We start from the raw sequence: 23,610 nt of genomic DNA on the forward strand, positions 1-23,610 counted from the left end.
GAACAGCAGCAACCCTCACTTCCATGTAGCCCTTAGTAGCGTCCGAGTAGTCAGCCAATTTTTAGGGACCCTACTTGGGCTCTTCCATCATACTGCTTTATACTTCCACATACACCTGCGTAGCATCTGAGTAGTCGGGTACATTTCTAGGGACCCAGCTTGAGCACCTGAAGAAAGAGTGCACTTCTATTCATGGAAAAGCTGCACTTTTTGGCATTAAGTAATTCAGATCCTAAACTAGGAAAGTTCCAATTTAGGGAAGGCTTGCTCTTCTCACATGATTCTCCACGCTCATGGACCAATCCACTTGTGCCACAGGTTTTAAGTTTTGCAAACTACAAGCAGATACATGATTTGCATCACATGTGCACAGAGAATGCCAAAGGTCCAGTTATCCACATTATGTGCTGCTCATCAATTATTCTACAGTCATGGCCCCAGGGAGACACATTCAGATACCATAAAGGAAAGCCTAGATTATCTTAAATGACAAAGGGAACACTGTTGTACGGTTCCTACTAATTAAATAAGACTGTGCGTTTGGACAAAATATGCTTCAAAATATGGGTACTAAGCCCACCCATATAATCAGACTAAGTTGGCACAATTCCTGGCTAGCTCACAGTACGCCATCTGGATCCCTAACCCTGACAGGGTACCGGATAGTGTCTACAACTTTGGAACATGACCACTCTGACTCACCAAGGAAATCGTGGAAACGATCCTTTCATGGTTAGCTTAGGCATGCCCGAAGGGAGGTACAAGAAATATGCAAATTTGCATTTCAAACATTTATTGAAGCAATTGGATTGTTGGGCAAAATACATGAGCTACAACTATTAGTGAGGGGAAACAAAGTATTGTTATCAGCATTACACGAATAGTGAAGTAGATGAATAATTCAACCATTATAACCTTGCAGTGATTATATGACTATATATCATTAGGATAACCTTATCTATACAAACTGTACTCTAGAGAGGGCATAAAAAGAAGTGTGTTCCCTCAGATTTCTTAGAGCAGCTTAACTTCCCATTAACCTGTATGTATGATGTATTGTGTAGAACAGGCTGCCGTCCTTTTCAGGATAGTGATGGAAGTCAGCAGGGCTGGCTATCAGTCACAGGTGAACGTCCAGGATAATCCATGGAAGTGCTCCTCTGACAAGCCAAAACTCAGAAGCAGTTATATAATAAAACTGTGTTCATTCGCACTGTGTTTGAGGTTCTGTGCTAAGTCATTGTTTGCATTTCAGATTAAGAACTGTCTCCAAACGAACAACAACATACAAGGGCAGCGTGCTCAGTGAACTTTATCCTTCAACATAATCTACAGTGTATTTATAAAAATGTGATTTTTATTTTGATAATCAACTTTATTGGGTTTCACCGTAATATTATATGGACACGACAATTCATAGCATAAGAACACAACTGCATTCCATATATATTGTGTGATATGCGTAGTGACCCCGGGGAGAGGGGTGGGGGTGGGGGAGCAGGGCATTCCACCTGGCCGCTATGTCTTGTTTGGCCACCATTGTGGCCGTTCCCAAAAATGCTTTATCGGCTTGGGAGCCAGCACCCCCAGGAGCAGGACCAGAGAAGTGAGTGAGCTCCCAATCCAGGACCCCGATTAGTTCACTTCCTACGTCCGCCCAATATTTCGTTAATGCCGTGCAGGACCAAGTCATGTGGTAAAATTCTGCAGGCGTCTCCGCACATAGAGGGTTACTTGGAGTCTGGAGATATCCCACTTGGTGCAGCCTGGGCAGGGTGAGATATGCGCAGGCGAGATAATAGAGTTGGATCAGCCTCAGCCTGGCTGAGATAATTATCACACAGGGGCCAATAAGGGTGTACCTCCAATCTTCGTCATCTAAGGGCCCCAACCATCACGCCCATGGAGTCCGCAGGTAATCTAATGTGGTAGTGAAATTGTTGATGAGGGACTTATAGATCTGGGACACCCCTCCCCAGATCCCCCATAAGGAGTTTGAATTGGAATGGGCTGAATTCGAGAAGGGTAGTATCCATGGGGATGTGCAGATTAATGGTATGTCAGAGCTGTAGGTATTTATATAATTGAGTGGAGTTGAGAGAGTATAGACCTTGCAAATCCTGAGAGGAGCGCAGGTGACCCCCAACCAAACATCATTGTTCTGTGTAATGCCAAATAAGATCCCACTTCGGAACCCCTACAGTGCCGCCACTTCCTCCATTCATGTACCAGGCCATAAAGGTGTCTGAAGTGTGAGTTTAGCATCCCAGCGGGTGTAGCGCATCGCTGAGCACCACGCAAGGAGGACCGATCTAGTCACTACTGGGATAGTGAGGGGGGATTGGCGACCCATAGAGCATTGCTTGGATCTGCAAGAACCCCAGGTTCCTCAATTCTAGCTGGTAGACCGGGTCCAACCATCCCCTGGAGAACCAATCATTGATCCCTAGGAGGCGTGTTGTAATATAATAAAGGAAAAGGTTGGTCATCCCATCCCACCAACATACAGGGCTTTTTGGCAGTGGGTCAGAGCCATCGACGGTATTGAGTTACCCCAGGGGAATGGTATGGTCATATTGTATAAGGCATAAAACCAGTGGCACAGGAGATGAAGAGGCAGATTTTGCTGTACATAGAGGAATCTGGGCAGTATCTTCATCTAGTAAAAGGCAATTTTCCCCCGCGGGCTCAAGAGGACAGCCTGCCATTTATGGAGGTCCTCCTTGCTTTTCTTTAGTAATGGGGCAAGGTTGAGGGATCAAGTGAGTTTCAGGTGCCACCCAGATGCCTGCATAGCTGAAAACTAAGGTGTCTAATTGAGATATCCAATTGTCATGCCACACATTTGCGAGAGATGTGGAGGGGTACCAGAATTGATTTTGCCGGGTTGAGTCTTAGACCTGATGCTTCCCCAAAGAGTTCCAGGATACGCAGACAACATGGACCCGCATGAGCGAGGTCTGCCATGAACAAAAGAATGTCATCCACATAGAGGGCGGTATGCTCTTTGTGGGAGGCGTTCCAGCGTCATCCCTGGACTTGGGCATCGCATCTGAATAGTCAGGCTAGCAGTTTTATCGCTAGAGCAAAAAGAAGGGGGGTTAGGGGCAGCCCTCTCTCGTTCCTCAGCGGATGGGGATGTCCTCCACGAGGACCCCACTGATCAAGATTCAAGCTGACGGATTGGAGTAGAGCACTCGTAAACACCCTTTAAAGTATGGGCCAAAGCCTGTCTGGGCCAGCGCGTCTTCCAAGTATCACCATTCTATCGTATCAAAGGCTTTCTCAAAGTCTATCAGTAGCAAAGCCAGATAAGGTGGGAGGAGGTGACGTTGGGCCAGTGCCCACAGGCAGTGCCTCTTACTACGAAGGGGCATGAACCCACACTGATTGGGATGTACTAAGGCGGTGAGTACTTGTTTGAGATGGACAGCTAGAATCACGGCGTAGATTTTGACCTCTGAGATGAGAAGACGGCTCTGATTGCCCTTCAAAACAACAAGGAGGTGGTCATAAAGCCCGCAGACAAAGGCGGTGCTATTGTCGTACAGGATCTACAGAACTACAAGGGAGAAATCTATAGACAAAAGATGGATGGAGTGAGCTATCGAAAACTCAGAAGTGACCCATCAAAAGCATTAGCTCAAGAAATCCTCCAAATCACCCAGAACGGATTGGAAGAAGGATTCATTTCTGATCACGAATTCAAATTCCTTAACCAAAGCCATCCACGCCTTCCGACGATATACACTCTCCGAAGGTTCATAAAGATATGAATAACCCACCCGGACGACCGATCGTATCGGGCTGTGGTTCGATGCTCGAACCTCTATGTAAATATACAGACTTTTTCCTGAAGCCAATTGCTGAGAACACCAAGGCATATCTAAGGGATACAACTCAAACAATAAATCTGGTTGATGAAAGACCCTTTGATTGCAAAAGACAACTGTTGGTAACATGTGACATAGTGTCATTCTATACCAGCATCCCTCAAGAGGATGGATTGAGAGTCATTGAGAGGGCCCTGGACAAAAGGACGGCACCAGTACGTGTGCCAACTACTTTCATTTTAGACCGTTTAAGGATTGCAATGATGAAGAATTTTTTTATGTTTCAGGATGAATTTTTCCTCCAAACTAAGGGTGTAGCGATGGGGGCCACCTTCGCCACAGATTTGGCAATAATCTTCATGGACGATTTTGAAAATAGTTTCATCTTCAATGAATGCAATCCCTTTAGTGCCAATTTGGATCTATGGGTCCGATACATCGACGATGTATTTAGCATTTGGAACGGGAACATCACTGAACTAACAGCTTTCCATGCATGGCTCAATCAAAGGAATCCGGATATTCAATTCACTCTTCAGTCCAGTGAGAAAGAAATTGCTTTCCTGGACATTAAGATTTACACAGATAACAACATATTACAGACCACCTTGTGTAGGAAACCAGCGGAGAGGAACTCCCTTTTACAATACGAGAGCCATCACCCTAGGGGACTGAGGGACAACGTACCTGTAGGGCAATTTCTCCGGATTCGTAGGAATTGCTCCAAAAACAAGACTATATGACTGAGTCAGAAGACTTAACAAATCGCCTCTTACAACGCGGATACCCCAGCAGATTGGTCAAACGTGCTCGCAAAAGAGCCTGGTACAACCATCGGGAAAATCTGCTGCAACCAGGTGAAAGGAATAAGGACCAAAATGAACGCATGATTTGCGTCACCACCTTTTCAACGAGGAGCAATGATATCAAGAAGATCATTAATAAATATTGGTCACTTGTAGCAGACGAAATTAACCAGAACTCACTCCCACTACATTCATTCAGAAGAGCTAAGAACATCAGAGACCGAGTGGTACATTCCTTTTTGGATTCCGTGAAATCTCCCACAATATTATCCATGTGGAATCTCCCCCCGATTTCAGGACACCACAGATGTGGGTCTTGTGCCGCCTGTGCCACCACAATTCAATCGAAGGAGTTTATCTATAAAGAACGCACTTTCAATTTAAAATCATACACGAATTGCAATACTAACAATGTCATTTATTTAATACGTTGCCCTTGTGACCAGGTGTACATTGGACAGACACAACAAAAAGTTAAAGAAAGGATCCTGCAACATGGCAGCAGGATCCGTTGTGAGGTACCAGGAGCACCTTTGGTTGAACACTGTAGAAATCATGGACATACTCCAGATGTCATGAAATGGATTGTACTAGAAAAAGTGGTACTGGGTCCAAGGGGTGGCAACATATCCCAAATTCTCAACACTCGTGAATCTAAATGGATGGCTATCTTTGACTCCATTAATAATGGCCTGAACAAATCTGATAGCAGCCACGCACAAATGGCCACACTAGGACGGTAGTCAAATCTTAGTATTGATCTAAACATTCATTTAGGTAACATTAGGGGTAGGTGGTAATGGGACCTGATTCGTATGTGGCCGCTTTCACGCTCGTGCCTGAGAGGTGCGCTACCACAGCCATATCTGATTATGATTCGCTTTATTATGAAATAACATTAAGCTGCCTCTTCTGTATGTGTGTATTTGTAAATGTGTATTATATATATCACCAATATTATATATATCACCAATATAATTCCGCCTTCACCTTCCTGTGTTGAAAGGTGCGCAATGAACTCACTTACTTTATCATGGTTATTTACCAAAGTATAAATTGACATTGCTGAGGAACTATAGATTGTGTTCTAAATTTGCAATTTTTTCTGTGCATTTACTTTGGGGTTATGGCCATTAATAATGTAACACCCAACGCTTTAATATTCTAAGACAGCGTCTAGTACGCGGGCCCCCACCGCATAGTCTGCCTTCTATTTTCTCACGCACCATGCGTCAGTACGTGGTGGAGCGCCGACGTTCATGAAACACGTCCTGTCTGCGCGCGCCCCACCACTGTCGTTAGGAGAGAGTCGTTTGCATTGACGGTGTACCGTTCCCAATGTAAGCACTAAGATGATTTGATATGCGGTGTGATGATTATTAAGGACAGTGAGCCTAAAAGCCGTTTTTTCGATTCAGTTACAGGAGACCGCAGATGTGGCTCAAGGGCCTTCACTAACATATAGCATGATTGCTATTCTTTAGAGACGCTCCCATAAGGTAGGCTCCTGGCTCTAAGTAAGCAGATTCGGCTCTCACGGTGAATAGGTTTTTAGCCACGCATATTTGTAGTTTCACATATGTTAATCCTATTAATTCATTGTCCACTGTTGTAGGTGTTGAAGACCGCTGATGCGGCTATTTGCCATCCACTCCTAATTTTAGTTGCTGTGACTAAATACCACACTCCAAGAACACTGGTACAACATATTCGCCGTTGGCTTGAAGGTATGACGGCGTAATACTTGATACCTTTGTCCTGTGTACTATATTGGCTAGATAGATAGCGCTAGTAGCTCTAGATCCTCTATTATTGTATTTACAGAATAAAGGGATCGCTGCTGCGGCCTGTTCTGCAATAATGCAACTAACTTGATCTATGAAACGTAAGTTCTTCATTTTAACTGCATGCAATCTCTGACCCTCAATGTGTGTATATATATTAGTCCTATATGAGAATGATGACGGCAATGGCATCATTGTTTCAGCTAGATTAATGTCTGAAACACTACGTTCATTTTCCCAAGATGCAAGGAATGTTTTCACTGATTTCACCTACTGATAAGTTGTTAAATCAGTCGTTGTGGTGCATTTAATTCACCTACCTTTCTCCACATGTCCATGGCTTTTGATTAATGTCGTTTTCTGCACCCTTGAGTGCGTTTTTTACCTTTTGTATATCTTATTCACTCACTCAATTCCACCCTTTTTTAACAGAATAACTTGCCCGCGTCACCCTCTACGTACTGATGAAGACCCCGCCCTTAAGGTTTTACGTGTACCTAACCCTCAATTAGGGGTCGAAACGTCGACGATACCTACCAGAACCAGCTTGCGCTCCCATCAACAAATTGAGTAATACTTATGTCGCTGGCATGGCTTGTTTGGACATTTCATTGAGCATTGAGTGCTCTTAACTGTACTACTGGCTAATCCTTTAAGCCTGATCGACCTGTTGTATATATTTTATGATGCATTAATTGTTTATTTGTTGTATTAACGATCTACTTTGCACATCCCTCCCTTTTATTCACGTCCCCCTCACTCACCCTTCCCAACCCTTGGGGCACTATCGTAATTACTTGACTGTGATGAATTTATTGCATTGAAAAACACATTGTGATTAAATAACAGTGTGCCAACTCAGTTGTATATACGTATTTTTATACTTGTAATATTGTTCGTTACGTACAGGGACCCCTTCTTTATGTACCATAGAGGAATCTGGGCAGTATCTTCATCTAGTAAAAGGCAATTTTCCCCAGCGGGCTCGAGAGGACAGCCTGCCATTTATGGAGGTCCTCCTTGCTTTTCTTTAGTAATGGGGCAAGGTTGAGGGACCAAGTGAGTTTCAGGTGCCACCCAGATGCCTGCATAGCTGAAAACTAAGGTGTCTAATTGAGATATCCAATTGTCATGCCACACATTTGCAAGAGATGTGGAGGGGCACCAGAATTGATTTTGCCAGGTTGAGTCTTAGACCTGATGCTTCCCCAAAGAGTTCCAGGATACGCAGACAACATGGACCCGCATGAGGAAGGTCTGCCATGAACAAAAGAATGTCATCCACATAGAGGGCGGTATGCTCTTTGTGGGAGGCGTTCCAGCGTCATCCCTGGACTTGGGCATCACATCTGAATAGTCAGGCTAGCAGGTTTATCGCTAGAGCAAAAAGAAGGGGGGTTAGGGGCAGCCCTGTCTCGTTCCTCAGCGGATGGGGAAGTCCTCCACGAGGACCCCACTGATCAAGATTCGAGCTGACGGATTGGAGTAGAGCACTCGTAAACACCCTCTAAAGTATGGGCCAAAGCCTGTCTGGGCCAGCGCGTCTTCCAAGTATCAGCATTCTATCGTATCAAAGGCTTTCTCAAAGTCTATCAGTAGCAAAGCCAGATAAGGTGGGAGGAGGTGATGATGGGCCAGTGCCCACAGGCAGCGCCTTTTACTACGAAGGGGCATGAACCCACACTGATTGGGATGTACTAAGGCGGTGAGTACTTGTTTGAGATGGACAGCTAGAATCACGTAGTAGATTTTGACCTCGGTGTTAATGAGTGAAATTGGACAGTAAACCGAGCAAGAGGCTGAGGGAGGGTGAGCCTTAGGGATGACCAAGACCGTGGCCACATCAATGTCCTTCGGAAAGGATCCTCTCGCTAACGCTTCTGCATACAAAGCCTGAAGCCGTGGCATTAAGATCTCCTTAAATGCCGAGTAGTACTCCACTGGATAGCCATCAGAGGGTGGGGTCTTGCCTGTCGCTACTGCTGAGATGGCCTGGTCTATCTCATTCCGCCAAATTGGTTGATCAAGCATGTGGATGTCAGTCTCCGGCAGCTGCGGGAATGGTACATCTCATAGTAAGTCGGAATTGGGCTCAGAGTCTGGGGTCAAGGCACTGGAATAAAGGTGCCTATAGTATACAGCAAATGTCTGAGCTGTGGCAGCGGATGCTTGTTGAGTGCAGCCCTCGGCGTCCACAATTCCGGGACTTATCAGATTGGCCAGAGGGCGAGATACCAGCCAGTACAGAAGCTTGACATTTTTATCTCCCAGACATTGACTCAGGCTGTAGAAGACCTCCACATTTGTGGAGCCGATTCTAGGGAGATGTGACTAATTTCTTCACGCAGGAGCTCGAGCTGGTGGGACTCAGTGTCCCTGTCCATTACACCCTTGGACTGCTTCAGTCTGAGTGTACGGGCCTCCAGTTGGCAAAGGTGCTCTTCACGGGCTAGGTATTTCTTTTTGAGATATCGTTTAGCAAAGCCCCTGAGAGTGGCCATACCGGCTGCCCAAATGTGCCAGGTGAGCTGACTGTGCCCTCATTGCGTTGAAAGTATTGCCTAAGCTCCTCTTTTAGTGCCTTTCTATATTCCTTGTCCTGAAGGAACCAGGCGATTAGTCGCCAAATGGGGCGCAGTGCGCCTGTGGGGCCCTACAGGCGAAGGAGTAGGGGCGAATGGCCAGAGATTCCTTGGGCTAAGTGTTTGAATATTCGCAACCAAACAAAATTTTATGGCACGACACGGAGGCCATATTATGCAAATCTCCTTTATTACCACCGCTCAGTAGCAACAATAGAATGTAGAACATCAATGAACATTCTTAGTAAGAATAAAGTCCCTTAGAAACCATCTCTCATCCTTCTTTGTTGCTGCTGCTCAGAAAGATAAGTATCTCTACAGCTAGCTTATATATACTTGATTATGATACTTGTATATGTGACTTTACTTTGGTGAATGCTTGGTATGTTTGACATGATAACTTGAATATATGCTTGATTATGTCTTATTATCACTAGGTGTCAACATTTGTTAATGATTTGACCCTTTTTTCACTCTCTTTTACCTCCAAAGCTCTTGCTTTCTGATCGTGGTCACCCTTACGACCCTACCGCCTCTCTTATTATCACCCTTAACCTCCGGTTCTATTTCGGACCGGTGTACCCACTTTATCTTTCTCCACTTATCACGCGAGCAGCGTTATTTAAATAACAACACGCCCCACAACCGGAGCGCATAAACGTCACCTTTCTGCTTGACTTCGCCTTACGGAGCCTCCGTGATCGGCTCCCGGCTCCACAAACTTCCCCGACCCCCTCGGCGCCTACAATAACGTCATAGGAGGGCCAAGCTAGAGGTACTAGAGGTACCGCCTTGGCAACGACCGACGCACGCTCACAACGTGCGCGTCGGCCATTTTGAGCAATTGGGAAGCCCCCATTGACTCAACATTGCACAGCCATTTTGCGCGACTGGGATCACACTGATTCCTCGAGCGAGATGACAGTTGGCTCATCTCTGCTCGGGAATAGCGCGAACCGGTGGCATTTTATAGCGACTCCCCATTTCGCTTATTCCTTGATACCCTAAAGCGTTCGTTTTGCCATTTATAAAAAAAAAAAAAAAAAAAAGTAAGATCGAGATTAGTGCCTGCTGTGACACTACCAGGTGTTACAATTGAGTGCTTCCCAAGACTACCTTCCTATAATTAACTGACAAACCTTAAAATGTCTGAACCCCAATCTGACATTGAGGGACACCTGGAAGAGTTAGTTAACAAGGCCTTCCAGAAAGTACTAGGATCCATTGATGACACTATCACCAAAAGATTTGAATCACTAGTATCCCCGCGCCCTTCTACAGGCGATTTTCAAGCAGGAGCGACCAAGGCTCCGAAGAAACGGGCACATGGAGGTAAGGAACGACAGGATTCTAAAAAGACCAAACCTTCCTCCGCCCTCTCACGCCCTCGTGGCGGTGACAAAAATGGTGCCTCGGGCACCCCAAGTGGGCAAGAAAAAGGCCCAGAGCCCCCTATTGACATCACTAGTGATATTAGCTCGGACCCAGAAATTGACCTGTCATACTCCTCTGACTTCAATACCGATGAAGAGGCGCAAGAAAGGGGAACGGGGAGCTCAGGAGGGGCATCCAAGGCCCCAGATAAGGAAATCGGTCTATTGGACCCATTTGGAAACCCCATGTTTGACCCTAATATGATTAAACACCCCTTATCCCTAGAATGGACACCCTCCCAACATGTTGGGGACTATCTCTCCTTCTGGCTACGTAGGGAAATCCCCCAAGAAGTCAGGGCTAGACTTCGCTCTGAGTGTCCAAGACCCTCACTCCCTAACAAGATAGCGACAACACCTGAACTTGATCCCAAGGTAGTGGCCTTTATATCTAAGACTGCACGTGATCCAAGAAAGGGGATTGACAAGGGCTTGAGGTCCTGTCAAGACCGCCTCCTCGACGCGGTTGGCCCTATAACCAAGATCTTTGAAATGGCCGAATCAGCCTATCTGGAGGATCGTCAGGTCGACCCAAAGGAACTGAGGGAATGGATCCAAAGGGCTATATGCCTTATTGGAAATGCAAATACAGCCTTGTCCATAGAGAGACGAAAAGGGGTACTTTTTAAAATCGATCCCAAACTGATCGAACTGGCAAAAAATGACGGTGGTCAGAGCACTCAAGGCTTCCTATTTGGTGAGGAATTTATAAAAGATATGGCTAGGTATGTCGGAGCGTTTAGCTCAATACAAAAATCCCAAAAAGACATTAAGAGGGTGTTTCAAGATCGTGTTTTTACACGGGCCGGGAGAATGCGGGGTCGTTTCCCCGGCCGTGGAAACTCCAATTCCAGACCCTTCTTATCCCGCGGAGGCGGGAGATTCAACAGCAACTCGAGTGGCTTCAATCAATTTTACCCCCAGAGGCAAAGATCCCGTGGTCGTCCCTTCCGAGGCGAACGGAGACAACGCTCCTTCTCTGCAGGTAAGGACCTCTCTAGACCTTTCAGATATCCCTCCAAAGGTGGGGGGGAGACTACTACAATTCGCTGGGAACTGGAAGCTTATAACCAAAGACCCCTGGGTTCTCAGCACAGTGAAGGGCTACCACATAGACTTTATCGATACCCCTTTCCAATCGATACCCCCTCGAGAGATCACCTTTTCCGCCAAAGACAGGGCACTGGTGTCTGTGGAGGTTCAAGAGCTTCTAAACAAAGGTGCCATTATAGAGACTACTCACGTAGGCTTCTTAAGCAATATTTTCCTTGTAGAAAAGAAAAACAAGGAACAAAGACCAGTCATAAATTTAAAAGGACTAAACCAATGGGTGGTCTACCACCATTTCAAAATGGAAGGGATACACCTCTTAAGGGACATCTTGAGAAAAGGGGACTGGCTGACGAGACTAGATTTAAAGGACGCTTATCTAACCATACCAATCTGGGAACCCCATCAGAGATTCCTTCAATTCTCTTGGGAAAACCATCTATTCCAATTTTGCAGCCTTCCCTTTGGCCTGTCTTCCGCCCCCTGGTGTTTCACCAAGGTACTCCGACCCATTGTCGCATGGCTAAGAGAAAGGGGAGTGAGACTGATCATTTACCTCGACGATATACTCCTAATGGCTCAGTCGAGGGAAACCGTCCTACTTCATACGGATCTCACGATTCGCCTCTTACAACACTTGGGTTTCATTGTCAATATGAAAAAATCATGCATAGTTCCATCCCAACAAACACAGTTTTTGGGCTTCCTGGTAGATACCGTACAAACGGAACTACGTCTCCCCTCCGACAAAGTGAGGAAAGTGAGGAAGGAACTCAGGAAACTATTGACTCTCAAAGTTTTCCCCTTGAGATCACTGGCCAAAATTTTGGGCCTCCTTTCATCTACGATTCAAGCAATCTTTCCAGGCCCGTTACACTATCGGGCACTCCAAAGACTAAAAGCAAGATCTTTGAGATCCAACCTCTCCTACTCCCACTCGATTTCTCTGGACCAAGAGTCGAGAGTCGAAGTTCTTTGGTGGCTGAAGAACGTAGAGGCATGGAATGGGAGAGCTATTTTTGGGGAGGAACCAGATCTGATAATAGAATCGGATGCGAGTTTGGAAGGATGGGGAGCGAGATGTGGAGACTCCTCAACGGGAGGACGTTGGACTCCTCAGGAGAAAGAACTGCATATCAACTGCTTAGAATTACTAGCAGGTTCATTTGCAATTCGTTGTTTCACTCAAGATTCAATGAAATGCTGTGTGACTCTACGGATGGACAACGTCTCTGCAGTTCGCTACGTCAGCAAACTGGGTGGTCCACACTCCAAAGATCTAACAGATCTAGCGAAGGGCCTGTGGGACTACTGCTTGAGCAAAGGTATTTCAGTTGTTGCAGAACACATTCCTGGGTTGAAGAACGAGGTAGCCGACTGGTACTCGAGGAATTTCAGAGACTCCAGCAACTGGAGACTGAACAGACATGTATTCCTGGCCATCCAGTCCAGATGGGGACCCTTCAAAACAGACCTATTTGCGGACCGTCTGAATACTCACCTGAGGAATTTCTTCAGTTGGAGACCAGATCCTCAAGCTCTGAAAGTGGATGCCTTTCTTCAAGATTGGAGGGACCTAGCACCTTATGCGTTCCCTCCTTTTGCAATGCTACCTCGCCTTCTTCTCCATGCTCGACGATACAAGCAGTGCATGGTTGTCATAACGCCACTGTGGAGGTCCCAAGCTTGGTTCCCAACCATCTTGGAAATGAGCGTGGATTTCCCAATTTTAATCCCCTCTTTCGAGGAAATTCTTCTAGATCCAGAGGGTCACATACACCCTCTTGTAGAGCAGGGCCTTCTAACTCTGACGGCATGGAAGATTTCAGGAGACAATGGAAAATCCCTGGGCTTTCGTCAAATGCTTTCAGACTCATTTCTGAGTCATGGGCATCCGGCACAAGAAAAGCTTATAGACTGGCATGGAACAAATGGGTTCGCTGGTGCATTCAACGATGTTATGATCCCATTTCAACTGATCTAGTCAATGTCATTAATTACCTTTCAGATCTTTTTACCTCAGGTTTGTCTTACAGAACTGTTAACGTTTACAGGTCTGCGATATCTGCTGGTCATTCATTAATTAATGGGATCTCAGTCGGACAGAGTCTTCTAACTAAAAAGATTATGAGAAGCATGAGGGTTTTAAATCCCCCTTGTCCCAGATACACCTCCTTGTGGGATGTTACTCTCGTTCTTCGGACTTTATCATCTTGGGGAGATAATTCTTCTCTTTCTCTTAAACGAATTTCTTTCAAACTTACTATGTTATTATGTCTAATATCCTTTAGGAGAACTTCAGACGTCAAAGCCTTGGATATTTCAAGTAGAGCCTTTCAACCCGAAGGGGTTTGCTTTTATCTTAAAAAAAGAACCAAGACACTATCTTCTATCCCTTCTTTCTTGGAAATGAAAGACTTTGTGTAGTTAAATGTTTAAAAGAATATGAAAAAAGAACCAGGTATTTAAGATCGAATGAATCCCAACTTCTAATCTCAATTAGATCCCCTCACAAAGGAGTCTCTGCTCCAACTTTAGCTAGATGGGTAAAGAATGTTATGCACGAAAGTGGTGTGGATGTATCTATTTTTGGTGCTCATTCTGTCAGAGGTGCTGCGGCATCAAAAGCATTCTGCATGGGGGGTGGATTACAAGATATCCTTAAAGCTGCAGATTGGTCTAATGATAGTATGTTTAAGTCTTGTTATTTCAGACCAATCCCTAATGTAATTGATAATGTTCTTAATGCACTTTAAACTTGCATAATATGGCCTCCGTGTCGTGCCATAAAATTTAGATTTTTCACAGCCTGCTGGGCAGAAAATCTGGATTTTATTAAGGACACGGAGGCTAATATTATCCCACCTCTTTGTTATACCCTCCCATTTATGATGTTTACTTTTTCTTTCAGAATAACATGATTCTGGATTTTAACTGTGGATTTTGGATCTTCAAGTTTTTTGGATCCTCAAGTTTATCTCACGTTGATCTTTCTTCGCAGTTCCTAAACAAAGAAGGATGAGAGATGGTTTCTAAGGGACTTTATTCTTACTAAGAATGTTCATTGATGTTCTACATTCTATTGTTGCTACTGAGCGGTGGTAATAAAGGAGATTTGCATAATATTAGCCTCCGTGTCCTTAATAAAATCCAGATTTTCTGCCCAGCAGGCTGTGAAAAATCTAAATTCTGGGGCAGGCATAAAAATCAAATCAATGCACAAGTGGGTATGATGGGCAGCAGAGGTGTGAGTGTATTGGCATGTTCTCCACACATCGCATAGACCAAATTGAAAGGCCCACTCCGAGAGCTTCTTGGCGCCAGTTTGTCAGCAATGGGAGAGGGCTCCGGTAACATCGCAGGCAGGGTTCATGACTGCATTAAAGTCGCCTCCGATCACCATCAGTTCCTGAGGGAGCGATGAAAGCAAAAATACGAGATCACAGAGAGAGGGCTATAGGACTGTCAGGGGTATACAAACCGAGACCAGGTTGAGAGTACGTCCCCCTATTTTCCCCGTGAGAGCTAGGAAGATTCTCTGAGAATCCTTAATGTCTTGGGTGACCACAAAGGGAAAGGAGTGGCGCAGAAGAATTGCAACACCTAGAGAGCCGTGCGTGAATCCAGCATGGAACACCCTATTATACCCATGGCGTGCTAGGAATGTGCAGTGATTACCTAGGAAATACGTTTCCTGCAGCATTAGGGTGCTCAGGAGGGATCTCTGTGAATATTTAAGACTGCAGTGCGTTTCTACCGGTCTAAGATCCCGTTGACATTCCAGGAAAGGATGTGAAGGGGCTCCAGGTCAAAGTAGGGTGACGCCATAGATGATATTGATAGAGAGAGTGATTACGTATCTGGGGCTCGTGCGGGCCCCTGGGTGTCAGTTCTTTGAACTGGGAGTGGTGGCACCTCCATCGTCAGCTGTCTGTGGGTGAATGGTACAAATGTGTTGTTTCAAGTGCCATGGACAACTGGAAAATGGACAATAACAAGAAAAAGTCTCAAACTATCGCCCCCAACCAACCCCCTCCCCATACCTCTTCCCCCAAAGCCTTGTAGAAACTTTAAATCTGATTCTCTCGTTTTTTGATTGAGCTATGTATCATCCATTTTCACACCTGCCCTAATTTCAGCCTCGGCTCTATCCTTGACACCGCACCTGCATAAACATTGGTAAAGAATCTAGATTGGGGTATTGTAGGCTATGTATACATGCGGCGCAAAAGAACAGCTGGCGCCTGCTCGGGGTTTTTTAGACAATGGTAAAGCCTCAAGTAAAGTTTACCCAGATAGCATATCTTGTTGTGCAGCCTTAGGATGCGACGATTGCACAAGGCACCAAGGCTGTCGATTCTTACCGTTACCTCATTTGTGTGTTTTTCCCAAAGCTCTATTTACCTCTGGGCGTCACTTGTTTGTGATCTTTTGCTATAAAAACCTGTGTAACCATCATTCAGTGTGCTTCCTCCTTGAGTATCTCTATGGTGCTTACCGGATGAGGCCCCATTCATGAATGCTAATAAGTGATCTTTGCTTTGTACTTCACTCCAGTGTCAATTCCTCCTTACTTGTTTAGACCCGTGGACGAAGGGTGACCCTGCACCAGCGGATTTACAATAATCCGCTTCCATAAATTGGCACCCAACGCGGAGCCCCATCGAAGGCCTGCAGTCAGACCAGGGAAGGAGATCGTGTCGGTAAGACGAACTTCACTGAGGTGCGCACCACCTGAAGAGACTAGTTCTCGTGTCCAAGGTGATTTTTCAGCTCTCCGACTCTGATCTTCTTGGCCCCTGCTAACCTCGACTGGGGCCCTCGGATGGGCATTCTTTTGGATCAGGGAGGATCGACAGGTGGGAGTTGAAGACTACGAATAAGGTAGATTTGTTTTGAACCGGTTCTTTTGGTTATTTGGAATTTATCTGAACCTGTTTGGCATTTGTTTGGAATATGTTTGGAATTTGTTTAGAACCTTCTTTGGAACTTGCTATTTGCATTGATTAACATTTTTTCGTACAGGTAACGTGAGAATTTTTTTTTATTTCTCTCTGTTCATAAGTTTTTTGTATATCTTATATAACATGCCTGTAATGAGTACACGTTGGAAGTTTTGTTGCAGCTACTTTGATAAGAAGAGCATTTTGGAAGCAGGTCAGCAAGCGCCACCAGAAGGTACGCCGAATATTGAGATGTACCTCAAATATGGTATTTGTCCCATTATGTATAATGCATTGTGGAACAAATATACAAAAGCTGCATTGGTAATTAGAGGGAACAACGGACCCTCATAAACTCGAGTATTTAGAAAAACGATTGCTCATAAAGAAAGTTAGGCCAGCTATGTTTGACAGTTTGGGTATGTGGGGGAAAGAAGTGAAAGAGCGGCAGCTCAAGGCAGAGAAGGTACAAAGGAAACAGGAAAGGAAGACAGTATCAGAAGTATAGGGAATTAAGGATAACGAAGTTCAGTAGAAAAAGGAATGTTTAGTTCGAGGGCATAGATTGCTAGTATCTAAGAAATATATAGTCACAATAGCAGCTCAGATTCACCAAGCAGATGTAAATTCAGACATTGATGGATTATTGATCGAACGACCCCCACCCCCTTATGTACCCTTAACACCTCTTCTCCCTAGACCACCAAATGTCGTCGTCCCTGTACCTCCAACTCCACCTCCTGTACCTGCGGTTGTCCAACTCCCTTTTTTTCAACCAGTACAGGTACATTGTTTACCCTCTCCATCCCAGGCCACTGCGCCCGAAAGGGTTGATGATTCCGTACCTCCTGTACCTGTCCCGACCCCGTGGATCCTTCGTTCTACTGTACCTCAGTCACGTCAGGCGAGCTTCTTTGTCTCGTGAATAAGTTTTCCCATTTATTTATTTACTTATTTAAGAAGCTTATAAAGCGCACGGCTACCCCCAACGGGGGTGTCCCGGCGCTACAGACTGCAAGCTTGAAAGCATTAAGCTACTTATGAGATGGTGAACAACCAAGTTTTCAGTTTCCTACGGAACAAAGGCTCCGATTCAATGAACCTAAGATCTAATGGGAGGCTGTTCCAGAGTTTAGATGTTACTACGCCAAATGCTCTGCCCCCGCTCCTGGCTCGGCGGAATCTGGGTACCACCAGGTGGCGCAGACTATTCGATCTCAGCGATCTGACCGATAGGGACGGTTTAAGTCTCTTTCTCAGATATCCAGGGCCTAGCCCGTTAAGGGCACGGAAGGCAAAAATCCAAACTTTGAACTGTATGCGACGTGCAATGGGGAGCCAGTGTAGCTTCTTCTGGTATAGAGCAACCGAGTGGCGGAAAGGAATATTGCCAATCAGTCTCGCAGCGGCATTTTGGACTATCAAACTCATAGTCCAAGATGGGAGATGACTACAGGACAGAATGGTCCCGATGATGTTAGAGCCATTAATCAACAGTGTCAGATAGGAGCTTTCCCTGTAAGTAGAGTTAACACTGCCATTACAACAATAATTGGATATCATAATGAACTTATTTCCTCTCCGCGGATAAGACCAATGAGGGAAGCCGCGCCGCAGTTTATTCCTGCGAGAGGGAATGCAGATAACGATGACCCTAATAGTCCAAATGCTAGAGCCCACTTTATGTACAATTGGATATATACACCCGGGAAAAGGACGGATGTACTCACTTTAAAAACCTCCTTGCCGGACATACGGAAAAACCCTAGAGGATTTTATGATGCTGTACAGGTAGCTATTGATTCCTGTGTCATGACCTTAGCTGATATTGATATGTTTTTTTGTTTGATCCTACCACTGAATATGTGGCAACTTACTTGGAAAAAGGATCATGCTGTTGACTTAGGAGGAGATTGGACTGCTATAACAGCAGCCGACAGGGATAGGAAGCCTGGTCAGAAACCGAGTCAGCCTGTACTAGATCTCCCTGGTAACATACTTACCTATATAAAAACGATAGTTCTGGCAAGGAAAATAGATTAGACACTTCTTATTGCTTGTAAACAGAAACAGGGAGAGGCTGTCCCTGATTTATTTACTCGCTTTGAAGAAGTGTTCCATGACTTTAGTGGGCAAGATACATCTACACCCACGGGTGCGCATTTATTTGTAGATCGATTTGTGGGAAACTTACTTCCCGAGGTATCTGTTCGCTTAAACATTTCTGAGAGTACTTTGGGCTTCGGTAAAGCCAAAAGCTATATTAGATATGTCTCAGTATTAAAAGAATCAGGTGACAACTGAGCAAGATCGGAAAGAAGGAACATTAAAAGAATTGAAAACTAAGGTAATGATGGTCCAGGCCTATGGACCCCAAGGTCGAGGTTGTGGTCAAAACTATGGTCAGAATTTTAGACAAGCACCTCCAGTAGGGCCACCGCGTAGACAGACTCCATTAGGGCTGGATCAATGCGCTTATCACAAAGAAAAGTGACATTTGCGTTCTGAATGTCCTGTTTCAGCGGCTCATGGGAGAGGAAGGGGACAAGTGAACAGTGACCGGGGGATTTCAGCTCCCATACAACAGCTACAACAAGCTCAAGCTCCTGAGAAAAATGGGTCAGAAAATTATTTTGATCAACAAAATAATCAATATTCTATGGAGGATTGGGAATCAGAGGAAACTGTGGAAACGTACTTTGCCTAGGACAGTGTAGGACAAGGAGGACCGGTTGAGATACCTATAGACCAGTTAGGACTCTATATAACAGCCACCAGGATCAGAAATTTTACGTGGATACAGGGGCAACACGCAGTGCAATATCTCAAAAACTGGTCCCTGGAACAGCCTTGCCTGGCCTAGTAATCACATCAATAGGGTTTGATGGAACACCAACTCCTAGCCCTGTGTCCCAAAAACTTTGGGAAGTTTAGAATTTCATCACTTTAGCCCCCTTGTTACTTCCTCCACACGCTCCTGATAATTTGATGGGAATTGATCTTTTGAAATATTTTCATGCTAATATACATTGTTCCCCATATGGAGTATGTGTCATTTTTGGGAAAAAGACATTGCCTAAACAATATAATTTTTCTTTATATTCGGATCTTGATTCTGTTTCGCCATGTGTTTGGGCTACTACTGACACAGATGTAGGAAGAATGGACATTTCCCCAGTAGACATACAGGTAAGGGATTGTGCTGTAAACATATCATGCAATGTTTAACCAAATGCTCAGCTGTTTTCCGAATGTGCTGATTATCCCAAACCTGTTCTAGTTGGGAGATTGTGTTTTTAGAACCAACATGAGCAGGTCCATGAGCCATGGTTACAAAGGGCAGTAAATAGGCATAGGGCAACTTACATTTCAGCATATCTTTGGACCTCCAACATCCCTCATCATGTAACTATCCTTCCTTTTGCCATTCTGCCTTTTCTTGTTCAGTAGCGAACTGCTGTATTACTTTGATCTCCGTGTACATATTTTCCTGTCTTTCAGCTTGGGATCGTAGTACATACATCCTACTTGTGTACGTACTGGCAGTGTTTCTTGCAACTTCTTTCACAAAGGTATTTCCTTGTCCCACTTTGTATGTAATTTTCTTGTGGGCACTACATTTGAAAATGGCTACACTTTTTGGCAATGTCAAGGCATTAAGAAGACTATTTACCAATTCACTGTGCTGTTTTTTAGAACCATGGGAGGTTAGGAATACCCATTCCTTCCAAAGCTTGCCTCCCACGTGAGCACGTGGGAAGGATGACGTGATATCACTTCATTGTCAGCCCCCACTCCCACCGCAGGTTCCCTTCGAAGCACTTCAAATGGATTATATTCAGGTAGAGCGCTATAATAATTTGAAGTATGTATTAGTAGAGTTCTTACCCCATTTCAGGGTTTGCAGAGTCCTATGGAGTGACAAGGGCCCCCATTTTACTGGCCAGATAATGGAGTATATAATAAAGGGGTTAGGGGTAAAACAAAAGTTTTGTGCGGCTCATTATCCCCAAGCAGGTCTAGTAGCATGGTACAACACCACATTGAAGTTGAAACTAGCTAAGATACAGGCAACAATGTGCCTTAATTGGCCAGATGCTCTGCTTTTAGCATTGTTATCTGTTCGTTCCATCCCACAAAGTAGGATTGGACTTTCTCCCTACAAAATAGTTTTTGGCAGGTCTATAAATGTATGGGGACCCCCAAGGCCAAATGTGATAAAAGATATACAGTACCCTATTTTGAGTGATTACCTGAAAAATGTGCCTGAAAAATTGTTTCTGATTTACCAGCAGGTGAATGAAGACAAATCGGAGGGTCCGGCTCATAGTTTCCAGCCTGACAAATTCATCTTAATAAAGAATTTTCAACGCTCTAAGAATCTGGAACCTCGATGGAAGAATGCAGAACAAGTTCTGCTGGCAAACTGAACTGCCATCTGCGTCACCACCAACAGACGCAACTGGATTAATGGTGCACATTGTAAAAGGATCCCGGCGACTGTTCTCCAACCAGAAGGCAGAAACGATCTGAAAGACATCTTACAAACTCAGAAGAGTGTTGCTCCTCTGAATGAAGACACTTTGTTTCCTGATCAAACTACGCCTTCAGCAACCAGGTACGATTTACGACCAAGGAAGGGAAAGAGCAGATAGAGATAAAGGAGGAGCAGTTTCAATTAGTGGGACGGTTCGGATGTGATACGGTAGGATCACAGAATCCGCTGAACTAGGTTCAGTTTGGGTTGTGATACGTGTTCAGTGGTGCCTGGGTCTCTCGCCGACCTGTGTTTGTATTGATACCAAGAAGGAGAAATGCAGAAATTGGGATCTAAGTTGCAAGCCAAAGACAAGACTGTGTGTATGGTTACTCTGAACATATTATTGATAATATTGGCAGCAGCTTTTTGGACAATGGAGAAAGTAATTCTGTCTCGAAACTTATTGCCCACTACTACTCCTTTCCCCACAGAACATTCTGCCCTACTTTCAGCTCCGGCTCTATCCTTGACACCACACCTGCATAAACGTTGGTAAAGAATCTAGATTGGGGTATTGTAGACTACGTATACATGCGGAGTCAGCGCAAAAGGATAGCTGATGTCTGCTCGGGGTTTTTCTGACAATGGTAAAGCCTCAAGTAAAGTTTACCTAGATAGCATATCTTGTTGTGCAGCCTTAGGATGCGACGATTGCACAAGGCACCAAGGCTGTCGATTCTTACCGTTACCTCATTTGTGTGTTTTTCCCAAAGCTCTGTTTACCTCTGGGCGTCCCTTGTTTGTGATCTTTTGCTATAAAAACCTGTGTAACCATCATTCAGTGTGCTTTCTCCTTGAGTATTTATATGGTGCTTACCGGATGAGGCCCCATTCATGAATGCTAATAAATGATCTTTGGTTTGTACTTCACTCCAGTGTCGATTCCTCCTTACTTGTTTAGAACCCGTGGACGAAGGGTGACCCTGCACCAGTGGGTTTTCGATAATCCGATTTCACAGCCTCTGTCCCCCTAACAGTAGAAACAACAAAAGCAACCAGTGTGATTTAAGGACGAAGATGTAGTAGGATTTGGAGGGATTCAGGAGTCCAGGATTGTTTGTAGTTGTCAAGGCGGGCGTGAGGCTTCGTCTGCTACTTCTGGGAGCTTCGCCTTAGATTGCTGGACTTTGGGAGAGATCTGTGCCTCCCGGTCTGTCCACCGGTGGGGGTCAAAGATTGTCCCTGATGTGTCTCCTCGCCTTGCCCCGGCTCCAACACAAAACTGCATGGCCCTGCCTTCCCAGGAGATCCAGATGTGCTACTGGCTGCCGCTCCGGACGACGAAGATGCTTTTCATCATGCATTTCATCCCCACAGGGACCGGGTGCGTCTCTTCTGAGGTTTAGTTGCTCTTTTTATGGTACTGGGATGCGCCTGCCAGAAGGGTGAGGAAGCAGTGCTGCGCAGGGTCAGAGGACGCTCCTCCGTGGCCCAGGTCCATGCCTCTTCAGGGGAGTAAAAAAAATGGCTTTTATTGTTGAGGATCACTCTGATTCGGGCCGGGAACAGGAGCAGATATGAAAGATTGAGAGCCCGCAGCTTCTGCTTGACCACATTGTAGGATCATCACTGCGCCTGTGTAATCAGGGAGGATCATCAACTTATTTCCTTGACAGGAGAGATTAGGATGGAATTACGCCTCCTGTAGAATGGCATCTCTGTCTTTAAAGTTGAGGGCGCCTGCTAGGATTGTGCGGTGGAGGGGCCCCTGGCGACGGTTTGAGCATGAGTTCAATGGGCCTGTTTCCCAACAAACCATGGTGAGAGGCTGTCAGAGGGCATCCATGTCTTGATCCAGTTCTCTATTAAGGCTGCACCTTGTGCATGCTCCATTTCTTCCGGGATACCCATAAAATGACGATTGTTCCTGGGGGGAACGATTTTCCTCTGCCTGTCTACGGAGCTCTGCTGTGAGGGATAAAAGCTGCAATACCTTTCCCGTCATTGTCGCTACATCATCCTCCATGGTGGACAGGCAGGACTCAGCCTCCGAGATCCTGGCTGTGGCGTTGCAGAGATCCTGTCTGATGAAGGCCATATCTACACACACTTCTCCTATCTTGGTTTGAAGACAGTCTTGCGAGGTGCATATCGCTTATAGAATGGTGGCGAGATCTCCCTCCGGTAGAGGGGTCTTGGGCAGAGCCACATCACCAGTGCCAGAGCTGTCCATAGCGTACTGCTCTATGCGGGTTTGTGTGGGAGGTGGTTTCATTGCTCTGTCTTTGCCCATGGCTGGCCGCACTCTCTCTCCCCCCCCGTCTCAAGTGAAGGGGGCCAGTCCGGTAGAGGCCGGCAAAGACCTGAGGTCCAAAAATGTCTGAGGCCACCGCTTGTTTCACTCCTCCAGCACCTTGCAAGGCTCATTTCAAGATCCTCACCCTAGGGCAGGTCCAACGGAGGGAAGTGCCTAGGCGAGCGTGAGCAGGGCCTCAGTCCCAGTTTCACAAGGCCGTCCTGTTGCCTAAGTAGCGCCACTTCCACCAGCTGAATCACTTCTCCAGGCCCTATCCCTAGGCCAGGGACTGGATGGTATCATCTACATGGTTTGAAGATCGATCCCTTTGTACTTATATCATTGGTGAGGCTGTCCTGTTCTGACTTGCCCAGGTACTCGGAGCGTGTATTCCGGACTTCCA

The 23,610-nt window shown here is 45.5% G+C and overlaps 1 protein-coding gene and 1 long non-coding RNA gene across 3 annotated transcripts in view; one reads left to right on the forward strand and one right to left on the reverse strand.

Moving 5' to 3' along the window:
- Positions 1-23,610, reverse strand: part of FBXL17 (F-box and leucine rich repeat protein 17) — a 2,072,621-nt gene that overhangs the window by 1,370,655 nt on the left and 678,356 nt on the right. The gene's annotated exons all lie outside the window — the stretch shown is intronic.
- On the forward strand, positions 5,917-21,841 carry LOC144819495 (uncharacterized). 2 transcript variants are annotated; one of them, XR_013607406.1, is made up of 5 exons: positions 5,917-5,979; positions 6,058-6,138; positions 6,255-6,366; positions 6,464-6,524; positions 20,724-21,841. It is a non-coding gene; the product is annotated as an uncharacterized LOC144819495 (long non-coding RNA). The 2 variants fall into 2 exon arrangements; XR_013607407.1 differs by lacking the exon at positions 20,724-21,841 and adding an exon at positions 6,856-7,246.

This window comes from Lissotriton helveticus, chromosome 2_1 (genome assembly GCF_964261635.1).
Source record: "Lissotriton helveticus chromosome 2_1, aLisHel1.1, whole genome shotgun sequence".
Taxonomy (NCBI): Eukaryota; Metazoa; Chordata; class Amphibia; order Caudata; family Salamandridae; genus Lissotriton; species Lissotriton helveticus.